This window comes from Dipodomys merriami, unplaced genomic scaffold (genome assembly GCF_024711535.1).
Source record: "Dipodomys merriami isolate MVZ:Mamm:240054 unplaced genomic scaffold, mDipMer1.0.p SCAF_1, whole genome shotgun sequence".
Taxonomy (NCBI): Eukaryota; Metazoa; Chordata; class Mammalia; order Rodentia; family Heteromyidae; genus Dipodomys; species Dipodomys merriami.
This window is the reverse complement of record NW_027202270.1, coordinates 130,189,783-130,209,994: the sequence shown is the minus strand read 5'-3', so window position 1 is coordinate 130,209,994 and position 20,212 is coordinate 130,189,783. Positions and strand designations below refer to the sequence as shown.

General features: G+C 36.7%; 1 protein-coding gene across 8 annotated transcripts in view; it reads left to right on the top strand.

The window, feature by feature from the left end:
* The window catches only part of Sipa1l1 (signal induced proliferation associated 1 like 1), a 332,505-nt gene that overhangs the window by 121,075 nt on the left and 191,218 nt on the right, over positions 1 to 20,212 (top strand). For all 8 annotated transcript variants that reach the window (XM_070030941.1, XM_070030933.1, XM_070030924.1 and 5 more), the window contains one exon: positions 14,887 to 14,948. The gene's annotated coding sequence lies outside the window, so the exon portion shown is untranslated. The remainder of the gene's footprint in view (positions 1 to 14,886; positions 14,949 to 20,212) is intronic.

The following is a 20,212-nucleotide window of genomic DNA, read 5'->3' as shown; positions in this document are numbered from 1 at the left end:
AGCTGTCCCATCTGAAATGATATGTGCTTAATATATGTTTAGTAAATCACTGGCCCACTCTAACAAGTTAACAATACTGATAAACAGTTTAAGATGGTGATTATATTGTCTTAAGTATTTCTAATAGTATAGGCAGGGTATAATAAATTTATTGGTTAGCAACTTGGGTAAAATTTTTGGGTTTTCTTATTTGTTAAATATTTAAAATTTTGTAGTGCATGCCGATGTAGTGGGCAATTGTAATTATGGTAATTGCCAAAGTGCTTGATACTCTAAGTTTCAAGTATTTTTTCTTTAATATTTTCAGAGCCTAAAAACAAAGGAATTGTCACTAAAAAAATTCTTAGTGGTTTGTGTATACATCTTTCCCCTTCTTTCTCTCCATCCTTCTCTCCTTCCCTTTTCTTCCTCCCCTCTCCTCCCCTTTTCCTCCTCAATAGAATCTCACTGCATATTATAGACTGGCCTTTTGCCTCATTCTCCAAAGTATTGGGATTCAAGGTATGAACCACAATTCTTGGTTTATTTATCTTAGTAAACTAATCTTTTTTTTTTTTTTTTTTTTGGGTGCCAGTAGCTGAGCTTGAACTTAAGGGCCTTGTACTTAGCTTGGTTTACTTGCTCACTTTGCTAGCAACCCTACCACTTGAACTGTACCTCCAGGCCAACTTTTCGCTGGTTAATTAAAGATGAAGTCTTAAGGACTTTTCTGCCCAGGCCAGATTTGAACTGTGATCCCACAAGTCTCAGTCTTTGTAGCTACAATTATTGGTATGAGCTACCAGTGTCCAGTTAATTCAGATATTTCTTAAACATCTATTGAGTCAAAGGCTCTGTCAGTAAAGAAATGTAGTTTTCCAAGGACATTTCCAATGTCATAAACATTGACATTCTTTTCAGAAAGTCTGTACACTAATTCATAGGGAATGATAAGCATAAATATAGAGAGATATAACTTTCGAAGAATGCATAACACAAAGGTTAGAAGAAAATCAAATGGATGAAATCATGGGAGAAAAGCAAGTTCCCAACTGGTAAAATGAAAATGAGGAAAGGCAGTGTGGTTGAAGAAGCCCAGAGAATTAAGACATGTGAGGCTGCAGTGAGCAGTGTTTGAGTGAATGAATTCTGAACCAGAGAATATATTTAAAAATCACCCTCTGTGCCAGTTGCCCGTGGCTCACGCCTGTAATCCTAGCTACTCAGGAGGCTGAGCTCTCAGGATCGCGGTTCAAAGCCAGCCTGGACAGGAAAGTCTGTGAGACTCTTATCTCCAATAAACCACTAGAAAATCGGAAGTGGCGCTGTGGCTCAAGTGGTAGAGTGCTAGCCTTGAGCTGAAGAGCTGAGGGACAGCGCCCAAGCCCAGAGTTCAAGTCCTACAACAACAACCAACAACAAAAAAATCACCCTCTGGAGTACCTGGGATTACAGGACCTAGCTAATACATTCTTTATTTTGAAAAAGGTACCAGATTTACAAGAAGTTTGCAAAGATGCTATTGTATATTTCAGATTTTCCTAAGTGATAATTACTTAATTGGTATTTCTGTTAAAAGTTTGATTTTTTTTAAACAAAAATATTCTTGCTTTTGATTTTTGGTCAAAAGAAAAACATTTTTGTTATAAATTATGTTGTGTTTAAATGGAACTTTATTTAAATTCTTTTTTCCTTAAATGGTACCTTTTCTGTGCTGTAATTATATCAATCTATGGAATGATGTGAGATATTTGTGTTATGTGGGATTTATGTTTATACTTTTGAGCATAAATAAATATTGAATATGGATCATGGATGTCCTTTAGTTATAGAATCAGTCATCTGCCTGGTGAAGTGTTTAGACTTTCATACTTTTGAAACAAAAGCTAAAGTAATTTAAAATCGCGTATGCCAGATATTTCTTCCCCTTATTTTTCTCGTTTGTAGTTATGTAGTAGTAGAAAACAGCAGGTTCAAGCTGGGAGCTGGTGGCTCACGCCTGTAATCCTAGCTACTCAGGAGGCTGAGATCTGAGGATCGCGGTTCAAAGCCAGCCCGGGCAGGAGAGACCGTGAGACTCCTATCTCCAATAAACCACCAGAAAACGGAAGTGGCGCTGTAGCTCAAGTGGTAGAGCGCTCGCCTTGAGCTGAAGAGCTGAGGGACAGTGCCCAGGCCCAGAGTTCAAGCCCCACGACCGACAAAAAAAAGAAAAAAAAAGAAAACAGCAGGTTGTAAGAACAGAAGGATGCCAATCCACAGTTTACTGATTTAAAGATGCCTTCAGCTGAAAAAACAGTTATTTTATGTATGATTAAGAATGAAATTGTAGTCTTCAAAAGTATGAAACTGCTGGGATCCCATCAATTATATGATTTTAGCCATATAAAAGGAAGAAAAATGGATTTTAGATCCATGCCAAACATTTGCTGCTCTAATGCAGTTGTTTTATTTGGGATTTAACTTGGGACCACTAGCTTTTCTAGAAATCAGTATAGGAGCTTTTATTTGAACTCTGGGTTCCTTTGTGCTAAAATATGGTTGGAGATATTTTGAATCATTTTAAATATTTTAATTTAAATCTTAAATATTGTAATTTAAATATTAATTTTTAAATTACTTTAAGAAGATATGAACATGTCAATGAAATTTCACTTTTGTAGACAAACTTGAATGTTTCTTTTAGGGAAGATAACTTTTGTTTTTAAAAAACAAGTCTATGTTCCAATATAACTAAGTCTTTGCTATATGTAGCCTCTAAAAGCCTTTTTTATAAAGTTCTTTCTCTTTTTGCTTTTCAGTTTTTTCTCTTTACTCCTTTTATACTCTGGAATGAACATACACTCTGATACAGTTACTTAAACAAAATAGTCTGGAAATAAATCAGTGATCCAGTAACAAAACTATTACAGTATCAATAATATAACCAGTCATTTATTTTTTTAGGGAGACAATGAAAACGATATGCAAATCTGGAAAAAAAATGATAGTATATCAAAGTACAAAGTAAAAAATGTATCTATTATGACTACGAATTATAATTATAATCTGGAAAAGCCTTTCCTCAATCAGAGACTGGGAGCTGTCCCTTAGTTTTTGGCTCAATATTAATGCTCTACCACTTGAGCATACTTCACTTCAAACTTTTTGGTAGTTAGAAATAAGAGTCTCAAAAACTTTTCTGCCAGGCTGGCTTTGAACTGCCATCTTCAGATCTCAGCCTTCTAAGTAGCTAGGATTACAGGTGTGAGCCACTAGCACCTGGCAGAGAACCACATTTTTTTCCTATTTCTAGATTATTCCATGCCTTCTTTTCCAGAATTACCAGCATTACTGGAAGATACTTCGTCATCTCAGTTATTTATTACTTACTTATTAAGTAGTTTATTTATTAATTAGTTGTTTGTCTAAGATGTATGGACACATCTTAGGGGAGCAGCTACCTTTCTGCTGAAACCATAATTTTCTTAGGCTACCAGTACTTCCCTCAATTTGTAAGCTGATGACCACTCTTTAGTTCATGTGTTAAAATTTCTGGGGCTCTCCCTATCTTCTGTTTTCTGGTATTATGGCTGTTGTTATTTTTTCTTTTGTTTGTTTATGGTTTATGCCCCCATTTTATAATACTATGATGCTTAGATTTTCTGCCTGTGTTATTTACTCTTTATTATTAGAAAAATACTAATAGAGGTTTAATAAATCTGTAAACTCTTAATATTCTGCTTTTTGAGTATTTCCATCCTTAGAATGACACACATACAAACTTCCATTTTGTTCCTAATTGGTAGTCATGGTAGACATTTTTTTTCTTTTACTTTGATAGGCTATCATTTTTTTTTCAGCTTTGTATATCATTTTCATTGTCTCCCTAAAAAATGATTGATTATATTATTGATACTACAATATTTTTGTTACTGGATCATTGATTTATTTCCAGACTATTTTGTTTAAATAACTGTATCAGAGTGTATGTTCATATATCATTTTTCTTCTGTTGTACTATTTGAGTAGGATCCATTTCTAGGAGAATCACTGAATACTTTTTGAGCAATCTGGAAAGTATTTACAGGTGTTTTACAAGTGTTATCCCAGTTTACAGGCCTGAATCAACAATTCAGGCTTAGTAGCATCAAATGTATAAAATACTTGAAATGAATAGCTAACTTAATAGCTCTATGATGATGGATACTTCACTTTTTTCAATTAATTGTGTGTGCCAGTCCAGGGGCTTGAGACACAAGGCCTGCATTGCTCTCCCTGAGCTTCTGATCAAGGCTAGCATTTTACCACTTGAGCCACAGCTCTATTTCCAGTTTTTATGGGGATAGTTAATTGGAGATAAAGAGTCTTATGGACTTCCTACACAGCTGGCTTTTGAACCCCTGATCTGCAGATCTCAGTCTCCTATAGTTAGGATTAAAGGCTTGAGTCACCAACACCCAGCTTTTTTTTTTTTTTTTTTAAATTTAAATTGTTAATGAAGGTGTTTTAGGGATAGCAGCATGGCTCAAGTGGTAGATTGCCTGACTGGTAAACATAGATCCTGAGTTCAAACCATAGTTCTACCTAAGAAAAAAGCTATTTCCACGTATGTTTAATACTGAATTTATATTTTCTTACGGATTCATCCATATTCTACCATTTTTATAATAATTTTGTTGAAGAAGCCTAATAGGCAAATGTATTTTAGCTTATGTAATTAAAAATTATTTTTAAACATGATACACTTCTGTGTTTTCACTATCTGATGGTATTTTCCAGTGTGCCGATTAAAATCCAGATAAATTTTCTCATGTTTCATAGAAAGAGGGAGGAAAATTTGGAACTTTCTAGAAGCTGAATTGTTATTCACATATGGTTAATCAACTATGGCAGATTAAATCACTACATGAAGTCTCTAAGAGGAAGCCTTCTTGCTTCATAAAATCCTGAAAAGATGGGCTTCTGGGATGGTGAACACATCCAGGTGGTTTCCTCCAAGAAGACACCCTACCCATTCCTGGCCCTGTGCAACTCTTACATTTGGCTCTTCCTCAGTTGTATGTAACAGAACAATAAACCTAAGCAACTGATTAATTGATTTGAATTCTCTTTTTCTGAATATTTTTATTATATATTTTTATTTTTATTATTTTAAGGTAGTTATATGTTGCCATTCAACAAAGCAGTTTATGAGTACAATGTGCCTTGTTCAATGTTATTCCTTTCAACATTCTCACCCATCTTTTTCTTACTTTTCTTAATTTTGTAGGATATGTATTGTATTTTTTCTTTGCTACTGAACAAAGCACCTTATGTGTACAATATATCTTGATCTGGGTTATCCTTTCAACATTTTGATTTTTTGAGTTCTGTGAGCCATTCTAAACAATTATCAAATCTAAGCAAAGGGTCATATGAACCCCTAGTTTATATGGTTTATCAAGAAGACATCCTTTCTACCCATATCTGGCCCTGTGCATTTATTCCATTTGACTCTTCCTCAGTTGTATGTAACAAATCTGTAAACATTAGCAATTGACTTAATTGGTATCTTGAGTTCTGTGAGCCATTCCAAGCAATTGTTCAGTCTGAGTAGAGGATCATAAGAACCTCTAGTTTGTATGACTTATCAGAAGTATAGAGACCCTGCCTCTCAGCTGACATCTGAAGGGGGGCAGTCTTGTGAGAACATGCCCCTGTGGGGTTTCCTGGAACACTATGTCAACAATGTAGGATGGATGTCCTGTGGGTGTCTACCAAAAACTGAAAAACTGGTGGTGTGAGAAAACCCCACCCACATTAAATATTGGAATTCCTTTGTTATGTGTGGGAGAAAGTGTTCGTTTTCCTTTTTTTTTTTTTGTATTGGTAAAGATTTTTATTAGTGAACATTTTCTAGAGAGACACAACCAATAGGAATTGTGTGTCTGCACATGAGTTTATGCACATGCATGTTACATATGTTTATAAAATAATGAGTGTAAAGAGTGATTGAGACTGACTTTAAGGAAGGAATTGGCTTAGTCCTTTGCTGGCAAGTCAGAAGTCTGTAGGGCAGACTGTAAACATGAACAGTTGATGTAGTCTTGAGGCAGTGTTTCTTCTTTGAGAATCTTTGTGTAGGTCTTAAGGCCTTTGAAGCTCATGGATGAAGTTCATTCCCATTATTGAGAATAATCTCTATTACTCTCTGGTCACAGATTGTAGATGTGAGCCCCACCCCCAATACAAAATTAACTTCATACCAACATCTAGATTAGATGAGTTTTGTTTACTATGCAGGGGATCTAATCTAGATTCTCACTCATACTAAACATACTCATAATCATACCTAGTACAGCCGAACCAGGATAGAAAGACACTGTGATTGGCTGAAGATGCTGATGCTGTGAATCAGCTAATTGAATATTCGTGCTTCAGGTTCTTAAAAAAAGTGCTGTGTTGGTGACCTTAGAGCATATGCAAAGATGGTGAGATCTGTGTGTGTTGATCCAGCTTTTCCTGAGCAGGCTCTCCTCCCACATTTTGAGTAGTTAAATAGAACAGTTATGATTTCAGCCCATTTCCTTCATGCTTATTTTTAGTGAAAAGATCTGTATATTGGCTGCATTTCAGAAATTCCATAAAGAACCTGATTATTTAGAATTCAGTCCAAATGCACAGTTGTTACTGTGGAGAGGAAAGCAAACATTGCCTTCTGATTTATTCAGTATACTCTGAAGAAAAGAATGGAGATTTGTGTAACAAAATTATGGCTTAATAAATTCAGTGACTGTAGGACTGATAGTACACACACACACACAGACACACACACACACACATGCGCGCGCGTGCACACACACACACACACACACACACACACACATACCCTTGAGAATGAGAACTAATGGCTTGCAAAAACATATCTCTAGTGTATTCTATGGCAGTTCATTTCTTCTGTTAACCTGTGCAATTGCTTCTTACATAAAGATGTCACTCCTGCTTAAAATGAAAATCTCTTCTGTGGGGCTATGGAATTGCTCTTTTTGAAATAGTGCTGTTAGAAAGCAAAGAAAATGAATTAGAGCTGAATCAGCTAGAACTGTCACTTGATGTCTCTATGTAACTTACCATCTGTTATAAAGACTTGTACATACTGTCACTCACAAAATATGGTCCATAATATTTAAATTCTAAATAAACACCATTATATAACATTAAATAACATTATATAACATTTAAACCCAAGAGAAATAGTATCTTTGATACCAAATTAAAATATATGGCTTATGTATTATATATATATATATATATATATTTTACAGTATTAGAATCTATTCACTTAATATGGTGTGAAGAGCTTTTTGCTTTGAGGGTGGTGACTTACGCTCTGAGTACTCACTCTTCACCCCAACCACAGACAGAGCATCTTAACAAGCAGATGACAGTCAAGTGTCTGAGGGACACAGTGGAGACTGAGCATTACACTCATGCAGTTTGTTTAAATTCTAGTTATATTGATTTCAAGTTTAATCTTTTAGGTTGAAAGTTATGCTGTTCCAGTATATATAGTATATTTGAATAAATTGATAAAAACAATTTTTTATTACCTGAAAAACAATCTTACCTGTCCCTATAGGGAACTAACATTTTGTTTTGCCTTTTCCTTAAATATGTCCTTCCCAGCCCTCTTTTCCCCTTCTGTAAATCCATGGTGTGAAATGATGCTATCTCAAATATTGTAACTGGGTTTTGTGAATTAAGGTACTTTCTCTAAATAATAAATGATCTCTACATGCATTCTCTCCTCCCTCCCCGCCCCCATTTAATCCTAACACTAGACTTAACACTGTATCCAAAGCTAGGGGCCATCTCTTGGAGTCCTTAATAGCATATGATTTGGAAACAACCACAACAACTAAAGCAGAGAAACTTTTACAACTATGATGAGATGTTGATCCAGCCTTCATTAAGTTCCATAGCCTAATTTAAAACTTTATTTTTAAATTTTATAACTTCCTAAAAAGTTGCTCAAAGTGTCCTGTGTCCCATTAGGTTTTCCCATTGATACATTTAAAATCATTGACTTTATAAAAAAATCTGTATTGGCTTCTGATTTTACTATTGGAATTTGTGCTGTTTTCAGTGAGACCTATGTTCTGGTAAACATAAACTTTAGGGGTGGAATTATCAGATAGGCCCATGCTTGACTGTTTTCCAAAGTGATGATGTACATTGTAAAAAATACATTTCCACTTGAGTTCTGAGCATTTTTCTTGCCCTACATCTTTATCCTCAACACTGTTTGATTTAAAGTTTAGTCAAGTTAAATAGATGCCTCTAATTGCTAAAGGAACTCAGCCTCATTATGTGAAATTAAGAATTTTCTTTGTTTCTCTTGAACAATTGTCCTTCTTACACATTTATTAGAGTTGTACATCCTAGATAGTTAAATTTTTTTTTTTTTTTTTGGTCCGGTCGTGGGGCCTGAACTCTGGGCCTGGGAGCTATCCCGCAGCTCTTCAGCTCAAGGCTAGTGCTCTACCACTTGAGCCACAACACCACTTCCGGCTTTTTTCTTTTTGCTTATGTGGTGCTGAGGAATCAAACCCAGAGCCTCATGCATGCAAGGCAAGCACTCTACCACTGAGCTACCTTCCCAGCCCCTAGATAGTTAATTTTTTATAATTTGTCGCTTATTTTCTTTATGGTGTCCTTTAATCAGAAGTTCTTTATTGTAATGTACAATGAGTTTATTATTTCTCTTTATGACTTTCCTGTTTTAAATTGTTAACCTTTTGTGAGGCTATAAAATACTCTTTTATTGTATACTAAAAGTGTTACAATTTTGAATTTACATGTAAATATTCAGTTAAATTAGAATTTTTTTTACATAGAAAGTAAAATGAGAACTCATTTAATTTTTGCTCCCCATAGATAAGTGTATGCACAAGTACCATTATCAAGTAACTCAGTCTTTCTATACACATTTACAATTCTTGCTGTGCTGTGATTATAGTTGGTAAGGCAAACCATCTCACTTTTTTTTTTTTTTTGTCGGCCGTGGGGCTTGAACTCTGGGCCTGGGCGCTGTCCCTCAGCTCTTCAGCTCAAGGCGAGCGCTCTACCACTTGAGCTACAGCGCCACTTCCGGTTTTCTGGTGGTTTATTGGAGATAGGAGTCTCACGGTCTCTCCTGCCCGGGCTGGCTTTGAACCGCGATCCTCAGATCTCAGCCTCCTGAGTAGCTAGGATTACAGGCGTGAGCCACCAGCGCCCGGCTCACTTTTTTTTTTTTTAAACTGTGATTCATCATGGACTTTTCCATTTCTCATATAATCAGTCTGTCAAGATGTTTAAAAAAATTCTGTATTTATACATGAAAATGTGTGTGTGTAGCATAAAAAGCATATTTATTCCCTTTCTCCATCCATTAAGAGTTTAATAGCAATGAACAGATGTAGCACCTAAGTTTTGAATTGAAAATACCATTCTCTAGAAAAAGGAAGATAGTCTTAGAGAAATGGCTGCTTCTATGGTTAAAAAAACAACAACAACAACAAAATTAGATCGAAACATCTAGTTTTAATCTTCAAATGATTTGATCTTCAAAGAATAGGATTATTTGATACTGGTCAAATGACAACCTTCCCAGATCTTGGTTTCTGTTGGCCAGATCTGGGCAGGTTGCCACCAAATAAATGATGGTAGTAATTGATTATAGTGAAAAATATTAGTAGTGGATTATACCCCACAGAGTATAAGAAAGGATGGATTTTCACCATTTTTTTTCTGCCTTTATTAATTGAATTTCTTCAAGAAAGAAGTTGGTCTACTCTTGCATTTATTTATGCATTCAGATATCTGTAAGTACACATATTTGTGATTGCTTATGTGGTGTATGTGTATATGTGCATGCACAAATATGTGTAGTGTTGGGGTTTGCACTCAGGGTCCCATGTTTACAAGGCAGGCACCCTTCCTATCATTTGCGCCATATTCCCAACTGGCCTGGATTGTGATTCTCCTGATCTCTGCCTTCTTAGCAACTAGGATTACAGGTATGAATATCCTGGTATCAATATGAACTTTCAAATTTTCATCTAATGAAATTTATACTTTCATTAATTAAGTTGTTTCAGAGCCTTTTTTAATGCATTCCCATCCTTTTTGAATATATTTTCTAATTTTGTGGTACCTTAAGACATTTTTAGACCCGTCTGGTATATTCTCTGCCCCAGTTTTGAGACTGGACATTTCTCTAAGCAGACCTGGTTCTTTTTTATTGGAGGATAATGTTCAGAAAACAGTATCTGGGTGGTTAATGTGTCCATATCCCTGTCTCTCAGAAGATAGGAAATTGTATATATGCACACATGTTTACATCTATATCTGTCTAGCCATCTGTCAAAATGAGTATTAAGAGATCATGGTGATAATTCTGGGTCAAGTCTGATTTCATTTTAATTCTGTCTTTTTTCTTCCTGTATCCCTAGCCTTAGTTTTCTAGTTAAGACATTGGTTTCCAAAGTGATTAATTCTCTTGCATTCTCTTTAGTGTAGTTATATGTTCCTAATGTTCTTTACACATACTCATTGATCTTAATCATTTGCATATTTTACCTTTATTTTTTGAACTCTTGGGCTCATGCGATCCCCTGTCTCAGGCTTCCAAGTGCTGGGACTATAGTCATGTACCACTATGCTCAGTATTTTTTTTTTTTTTCCAGTAAGACATTACCATGATTCTAAATATCAGAATTATACAAAAACATTTGGAGACATGTTATCGCCCTTCTTTTAATTTCTTATATTAAGTTCTCATTCCCCCATGTTCAAGAGTTCCATAATTCTTATAAGATAAAGTGCAAACCTGTGATCAACAAATCCCACCATCATATTTGTTTTCTTGCACCAAATTTTGTCTGCTTCAAATACCTTGTTGGTCCTAAGAAATGACTGCCTCAGTCTTGCCTCCAGGCTTAAAGCACCCTCTCTGCCTGGAATGATGCTTCTTTCTCCTTTTTACCTTGTTCATCTGTAGTAACTTGAAGCACATTTCCTTCACTTGTGGGAAGACTTCCTTTCCTTTTCCTACTTGCATTTCATCCCTCTTGCATTTTAATACTTATTTCCTGTTAATTCCCAGCTCCCATAGCACTTGTACATGCTTTATAACTCTTATGACATTAAATTATTGTTACAAAAGCCTGACAGCTTCTCTATACTGTGAGATCCACTAAAATGGAGTTTTTTATGTTTCTAGCTTCTTTGTGTAGTCTTAATTTCTTGCAGGTCAGTTATGGAGTACAGTGAACACATTTCTATTCCTTTCACGTATTTCTTTCTTTATTCCTCTTTTCATTTCACTCATGATAAAAGCTCATTGTAATAGGATGTAAATCCTTACAGTGTGATGCCTGTGATCTTGTCCTGGCTTTTGAATAATCTCTGCCTTTCCTAATAAATTTGCTTTTCACCCTAGTGACTTCCTGTGACCCTTACAATGTCTTAATTAAAATTTAAACATAATAAAATTCAGTTTACCACATTTAGGCATAAGATGAAATCAAGATATAGAAATTGTTGAAAGCATGCAGGCTTAGAAAGTTGACTGTGCTATCACTCATATCAGGTTTGGGTCTTTATTTGTAAAATGGGAACTTCCTGACCATTTAAGCTGTTAGCTTGGAAGAAATTGTTGGACTGGAAATAAATCCCTTCAACAGTCTTTTAAGAACCTTAGTAAGCTTTAAAATTGTCATGATTTTTGTCCAAAAGGCAAGATTGGTGACCTTCCAAATAGTGCTTTTAAGCAGCTTAAGTTACTTTCTATTCTGTATAGATTATTGAGCAGATTATGTTAAAATGTAGGACTTTATCCTACAGGGGTCTTCATCCACCCATATGTTGTTTTCCTCTCTCCCTCTGTACTACATTCACCTTCTGCCATTCATGTGGGTTCTGTCTAATCACTGCTGTTCTCTAAAGTACTTCTGCATCCTGGAAGAGAAGTTAGGTTGCCATGCAGATCTTCCTCTGAAAATAGAGGTGGAACTTCAGGAGCCTGTTATGAAAACATGTGGCAATTGAGTTTGATGTCTAGGGACAGTGAGCTATGTGAAAGAATCCACTGAGTGGATTGAAATGATATCACGTAAGTCTTAAATGCATATATCAGTGAATTTTCCCAAGTTGCAAGAAACTTTCACTGAAATCAGGGAATTTAATAGCTTGGCAAGCCTGTTCCTTTTCACAGCTTTTTACTTCCTTCACCCCCCAAAGATAACTACTACTACTACTACCACCACCATAATTTTATCTATTTCTGTACTTCATAGAATAGAATTTTGTAGTATTTTATCTTGTATGTTTGCGTTGCTTCTTCCAACATTATGTTAGTTAAATGTAAGGTTCACCAGTGTTGTATAGCAGGTGAAACCACAGCTGCTAGACTGGCTGTCTGTTTTGTAAAATTTTTGTTGTTGCTAGTTCTGGGACTTGAACTCAGGGTTTCATGTTCTCATTCAGTTTGCTTCACTATCTTTGAGCTGTATCTTGAACCTGGCTTTTGGCAGATAAAAAGTCTTGTGGACTTTTCTGCCTCAGCTGGCTTTGATCTGGATCCTCCATACCTTATCTTCTATTAGTAATTAGGCTTACTGACTTTAGTCAGTAATGTCTAGCTTTAGGGGAAAAAATATTGTAACAACCAAACTCATATTGTTTAAAGCTTGTTTGTACTTCAGCAGCAGAATCAATTAGATATGATGGGACCAAGACAGTATGGTCTAATTATCCACTGTCTAGCTCTTTACAGAAAAAGGTGACTGATTCCTGTTGTCTAGTATTTTATTATGAATATAGATTGTTACTGGGCTTTGGCTATTAGTGCTTCTTTGAATATTATTTTAAGTGTCCCAGAAACTCATGCATGAGCCTTCTTAGGAGGTAGGTATTTGTTTACCCAGGGTTCCTTCCTGGGGTTGGTTTGTAGTCTGCATTATTACAGACTGTACATTTTCTAGTTTATATTCTCACCAGCAGTGTATGAGAGAAGAGTGGCTCATCCTAAGACATGATGTTAGTTTTAAAATTTTTGTCATGTTGGCCAATGTAATTTTATGTCACTGTAGTTTTAATTTGTAGTTTGATAGGGAGGCTATCCATTTGTCCATATGTATCCTTATTGATGTCTTTGATACCCTTATGAGTGACCTTTATTTGTTTTGTTTTTGTGGGCATTCTTTATACATTCTGGAGTTCTTTAGACATATATATTCCAAATATTTTTTTCTGTTCTGAGGCTTCTACCTATACTTGTTTGGTTCTTTAAACATTAAAAAAAAATTCAACATAGATAATGTTGCAGCATGACTGGATGTCATACACAATGAGGAAACTTAAAATTAGACAATATCTGAAGATAGACATGCTATTATCCCCAGCCTTGTCATGATATTACCAGGAAGCACTACTTTTGAAGTTTAGATAAATTTTTGTGGACTTAAATCTCCTTTAATTGGGAGTGTTTTTTTTTTAAAGTTTTAAGAGATCAGATTTCAATATTTTGCCTAGGCAATCAATCCTGTCTCATGGCTGAGACTGGAGGGCCTAGTGCTTTGTAGCCTGGCTTTTGTTTTGTTGGTGTCTTTTCCTTGTCTGGCCAAGGATAAAGTTCTTTTTTTTTTTTTTTTTTTGGTTGGTCGTGGGGCTTGAACTCTGGGCCTGGGCGCTGTCCCTCAGCTCTTCAGCTCAAGGCGAGCGCTCTACCACTTGAGCTACAGCGCCACTTCCGGTTTTCTGGTGGTTTATTGGAGATAGGAGTCTCACGGTCTCTCCTGCCCGGGCTGGCTTTGAACCGCGATCCTCAGATCTCAGCCTCCTGAGTAGCTAGGATTACAGGCGTGAGCCACCAGCGCCCAGCTTAAGGATAAAGTTCTTATCTTCTACTTGTAAATATTAAAAGTGATTCCTGTGTCTTCAGTTTCATGGATATGATTGTTTACTCCATGGCATGCTGAATTTGCAGAGGTATCTCCCCCCGACCCTGCCCCAGGTCATGGAGCCTGAACTCTGGGCCTGGAGCTGTCCCTGCGCTCTTAAGCTCAAGGCTAGTGCTCTATCACTTGAGCCACAGCCCCACTTCTGGTTTCTTGGAGGTTTATTGGAGATAAGAGTCTCATGGACTTTCCTGCCCAGGCTGGCTTTGAACCATGATCATCATATCTCAGCCTTCTGAGTAGCTAGGATTACAGGCATTGAGCCACCAGTGCCTGGCTTGAATTTGCAGAGATTTTTATGCAGTAAGATGAAGTGCAATCAAGTACTTGAATCAGAGATTCACATTTCTTTTTCTTTTCAGAACTATTTCTTTAGATCCTTGATTAGAAATCTAGGAATTTAAGTTGATTTATCCAGCTTTAAGTTACATTTGAGTGAATAGGTTTTTTTTTTTTTTTTTTTTAACAGAAGTTAGACTACACTAAAAAAATTTAAGGCTATATGAAGTCCATTGAATAATTCACAACCCCACATCTTGTATTGCTTTTACAAATAGTCTCGGGCAGAATGAGTGAGTGAGTGAGTGAGTGTGTGTGTGTATGTGTGTATAACTGGGGGTTGAAATGAGTTTTTTTTTAAATTGTTGCATGTGATCTTTTATTTCTAATTAATTTTTATTGCTGAGTCATTTTACCTATATTTTATCTAATTTATCAATTTATTTACCAGTGGGCATTTGGGTTCTTTTCTTTTTAAAAAATATTTTAAATAATTTACAGAATATTTTTGATGCTCTTAACTGTAGGTAGGCATCTTCTCTCATGTCTACTTGAACTGTAATTGCTTCCTCCAGGAAAGCTTTATGCTCCTTTCAGAACAAAAATAGGCAACCACTCTATCTTAGTTACCTTTCTCATGTTCTTTATTTCCATTTTTTTCCAGATTGTACATCATTAATGCAGATGTTGCTATGTTTTCATTGCCATGACTGAAAAACAAACAGGGTAAGTATTTAGCATACTCACAAAGTGTTGATTCTGTTTAAATTCCCTTTCCCCTTTCCCTTTGCTCCTTTTCCCTTTTCCCCTTATTTTTTTCACTCTTCACCTTCCTCTTTCCCCCTTCCTCTTTTTCACTTTCCTTTTCCCTTCCTCCTTCCCCCTTCACTGTTCCCCCTTTCTCTTTCCCCTTCCTTCCCCCTTTCACTTTGGTTCCTTTTCCCCCCTTCTGTCCCCATCCTTTCCTTTTCTTCTCATGGCCTTGACCATGCCAGGCAAGAACTGCATCACTGAGTTACACTCACAGCCAGTGTGTTCAAATTTTGTAATTGGAGAGACAGAAACCAAAATGTTGTTTTTAAAAAAAGTTATTTTCTCAAAATTTTTTATAATCTAGATTTTGAGACTTTAATTTTATATATAAATATTTCACAATGGTGATTTATTTTATCTTGTGAAACACATTATTGCCAATAAAGTAGACATTAGGGTAGGGTTAGATCAGTATCATGCATAGAGTTTATTCTCCATGTTATGTGCTTAACAACTGACTGTCACTCCAGGTTGTCCCTATTGAGGGGTGGTAGGGGCAATCCATTCTGCATTGTCCACCACTGATTCTACAGCTCTGGCTACATCAGTCAGTGTTGGATGTTATGTGGTCCAGGGATGATCTCAGGGATGGTCTTGTAATCCTGTTGCAGCCAGTGAGACTCCAAGGCAGATTTGCCTGGAGCATCTGGCTAAGTGTTCTCATATTGGAAGCTGTTGCTTGCTTCTTCCTTCTGAGTATTGTATGGTAGTATGAGATCTATTGTAGCTACAGCTTCCTGGCTCCCAGCCTGAGCAGGAAGCCACACAGAGTAGGGGACAGAGTCCAGAATCCAGGGAAACTGGGTCTGATACTTGTCCTCTGGGCATCAGTATTGAGCCCATACATTTCCTTTTTGTTTAAGCCAGTTTAAGTTGAGAGCCAAAACATTCCAAGTGAGTCACTTAATCTCCACTTTATTTTTAGTAATCCATTAGTTTCTCTCTGGGGAATGTGGGAGTAATTACAAAGCAAGGCAAAATAATACCATTAAGTAAGCTGGCACATTGTGTTGGTGTTGACTGGCATCCTCTTCATTTGTAATAGGAAGCAGGTAGTGATTTAGCATTCAGAAGCAGGGGGATAATGTGTTACTTTCAGGTGTTACTCTTGGTCTTTTTTGCCCTTAATTTACTTGGGCTATGAATGCTGAAAAAGGCTTTTGGGACATCAGTTGTGGAACCATCTCTGAAAAAAGTGTATATTGAGAGTAGTATCAACCTGTCCTTTGTATGTTTTTGTAGATGATTCTGTACTCAATTTCTAATTCCTTGTTTTTGTTCTTCAGAAATTGATACAAATATTTCAGATTCAAAGTTGTTTCATGATAAGCCTAAAAATATTCATGTAGGCCCCAATACATTATAGAAATTGAAAGCTTGCCAAGTCTACCAAAAGTTGAAAGTCTAGGATCATTCTCCCTGTTGGTAGCTCCTATCTACTCCGGTGAACCACTTCTCTGGCTTTCGTTCTCATTGTTCCCATGTGTTTATGATTTTGACACACACACACTCTCTCTCTCTTTCTGGGAAGTGCATTTGTTTAAAATCACAAGAGTTTAGGACATTTTAGGATCACTGATAGAGGTAAAAAATTGATTAGATACCTGTCAAGGTTGTTACTGAGCATTCTCGTGATTGGTAATAAAATACTTTTAGGGTTTAAGTGTGTGAAGAACTTAACATGCTGGCAGCTTTTTATCTTATTTGCTGGTTAAAGTATGTTCTTCTGCCACTTAGTCTGCCACTTAGTTCACTATCTGAATCTGCTGCTACATTCTGGGGCAGGATACTTTCACACCAACAGTGCTACCAGTAAGCTTCTCAGAATGTGTTAGGTAATGTTTTATTCACATGTATACTTTTATTTGTCCTGTGGTCAGAATGCATGTTTCCTGCAAACTTTCATAAATATATACATTTTACTAACAGGCATACACAGTATATTCCTGGGGTTTCTAAATTTGCCCATTTGTTGATGGGTTAGTTGTACTGGGACAGTGGTTTTGGAAATTGTGCCTTGAAACAGCTCCCAAGTCTTTGGAAGCTGCTCTGAAAATCTTTACTGTGCCCTAATTTCTTCTGTGGGTCTAACAGATCACATGGTATCATTCTTGTCAGAAATCTATCTTAAATCATTTAATTTCCCCTTTCAGAAAACTCACTTTTTTACTGTTGGGGGATTCAAATTACCCTTTGTTCTTATTTAGTCTATTGCCTCTAGGAAACTGAGCAGTCAATTCCATGCAGAAACCATTAATCCTTTTATCTTGGGGACTCAATTACCAATAGTGTCTGAGAAAGATTTAGGACAATAAGAGGGATTTTCAGTTATTTTTTGGTGACATTTTTATTTAAATGTTTAACATTTGAGGAGAGGCAAACCTAGAAGTTTTTTTTTTCTTCTGGGTTCATACATGTTATATCCATGTTACAGGAAGGAAAACACTAACAGCTTTTTTTTTTTTTTTTTTTTTGGTTGGTTGTGAGGCTTGAACTCTGGGCCTGGGCGCTGTCCCTCAGCTCTTCAGCTCAAGGCTAGCGTTCTACCACTTGAGCCACAGCACTACTTCTGGCTTTTTCTGCTTATGTGGTGCTGAGGAATCGAACCCAGGGCCTCAGGCACACGAGGCAAGCGCTCTTACCACTGAGCCACCTTCCCAGCCCCTAACACTAACAGCTTTTGTTGAAATCAAGCTTCAGGTTTTCATTTTGCCACATGCATTGTGTTATTGTTAAAAGAATAGGTTTTTTGAGCTATCTACAAATTCAATGCAATACCCATCAAAATTCCAACCTCATTCTTCAAAGAAATAGAAGAGGCAATCCAAAAATTCATATGGAACAATAAAAGACCCCGAATAGCAAAAATGATCCTCAACAGAAAGAACACTGCTGGAGGAATATCAATACCAAATTTCAAACTCTAATATAAAGCCATAGTAATCAAAACAGCTTGGTACTGGCACAAGAACAGACCTCAGGACCAATGGAATAGAATTGAAAACCCAGAAATGAACCTACAGATCTATAGCCATCTAATCTTCGATAAGGGAGCTAAAAAAAATAGAATGGAAGAAAGATAGCCTCTTCAGTAAATGGTGCTGGCAAAATTGGTTAACTACTTGTAGAAAACTAAAGCTAGATCCTTATATATCACCCTGCACCAGAATCAACTCTAAATGGATCAAAGACCTCGGAGTCAAAGCTGACACTCTGAAAACATTACAGGATGGAATAGGAGAAACCCTAGATCTCCTTGGCTCAGGCCGAAATTTTCTGAATAGAGACCCGGAAACACAACAAATCAAAGAAAGGTTGGACAAATGGGATTGCATAAGATTGCAGAGCTTCTGCAGGGCAAATGACATATAGCTATGGATTGGGAGATGATCTTCACTAGCCATACAACGGGCAAGGGTCTCATATCTAAAATATACTTGGAACTTAAAAAATTAAATCCCCCAATAACAAATCCTCAAAGAAACAAGTGCCCAATAAATAAGTGGGCTAAAGACTTAAAGAGAAACTTCTCTAAAGAGGAAAGAAGGATGGCCAATAGACACATGAAGAAATGCTCAACCTCCCTAGCCATAAAAGAAATGCAGATCAAAACAACATTGAGATACCACCTCACTCCAGTTAGAATGGCTAAAATCAAGAACTCTAATAACAACAGATGCTGGAGGGGATGTGGACAGAAGGGAACCTTACTTCATTGTTGTTGGGAGTGTAAACTTGTTCAACCACTTTGGAAAGCAGTATGGAGGTTCCTCAGAAGACTCCACATAGAGCTCCCCTATGATCCAGCAATCCAACTTTTGGGCATTTACCCAAATGTTTACAAACAAGACCACACTAAAGCTACCAGCACGACTATGACTATGTTTATTGCAGCACTATTTACTATAGCTAAGATATGGAACCAACCCAGATGCCCCTCAGTAGATGAATGGATCAAGAAAATGTGGTATATATACACAATGGAATTCTATGCCTCCATCAGAAAGAATGACATTGCCTCATTTGTTAGGAAATGGAAAGACTTGGAAAACATTATATTAAGTGAAGTAAGCCAGGCCCAAAGAAACATAGGTCCCATGGTTTCCCTTATTTGCAATAACTAGTATATGTCTGAGTCAAGCAGAAAAGGTCAGATAAGGTGATGTTAGGGAAATGAACCCTAAGATATGTATTCAAATGTTTTTTTTTCTTTCATGTGATTGTTTCTAACACATTTATAAGATTATTTGTTTGTTGCTTTGTATGTCCCTCCCCCACAGTATAACCACTTTTTTCACTGTATTTGATGTCAGTATAATTTGTGGAGGGGAAGGGGAAAAACAAATCGTTTAAATAGGTATACAGGTGGACCCATTGCAACAATGAGATGTACAAGTCGTTACGTCGAAAACGAACTTTACAACTTTGGTGGGGGGAGAGGGGGAGCGGGGAGGATTGGTTGGGGGTCAGGGGGAGGATGGGAAGGGATAGGAAGGGGAAACAAAGGAGGAAGCTACAATGCTTGATAAGAAATGTACTCATTATCTTGCCCATGTAAGTGTAACCCCTCTGTACAGTATTTTCACATACACACAAAAAAGAATAGGTTCTTTGAAAGGTTTTTATTTAAATGTGATTGTCTTTAGCTTTCCCCCTACCATGGCCTAAGTATGATGGTATAGGACTGAAATCTTAGAACTAGGGAGGTTGAGACAGGAGGACATTGAAATTGGCCTGGGCTGCATAGTATGTCCCAGTTTCATGAATAGATAAATAAACTATGTTTGGGACATACCCTTAATTCCAATACATGGGAGGCTGAAGCTGGAGGATCTTGATATCATTGCTAGCCCAGGCTAGGTATGTCTTCACAGCCAGCCCGGACTACACATGGAGATGCTATTTCAAAAACAACCACCCCTTGCCCCCCCCCCCCCCCAAAAAAAAAATCCATGGTAAGACAACTTGAGGTACCAAATGGAAATAACCCAATCTATGACACCTCTATGAAAATAGTACCAAATCTTTAGTTTTGAGAGCAACATATCATATTCAAGATTGGCTGACATTTTGGACATCAGGTCAGATAAAGAAACAAGGTATTTATGTTATAATCCTTACTTTTAGTTCATTTTGTTGATTAAACATTTTTAATATTGCATGTGAGTTTTTTAAAA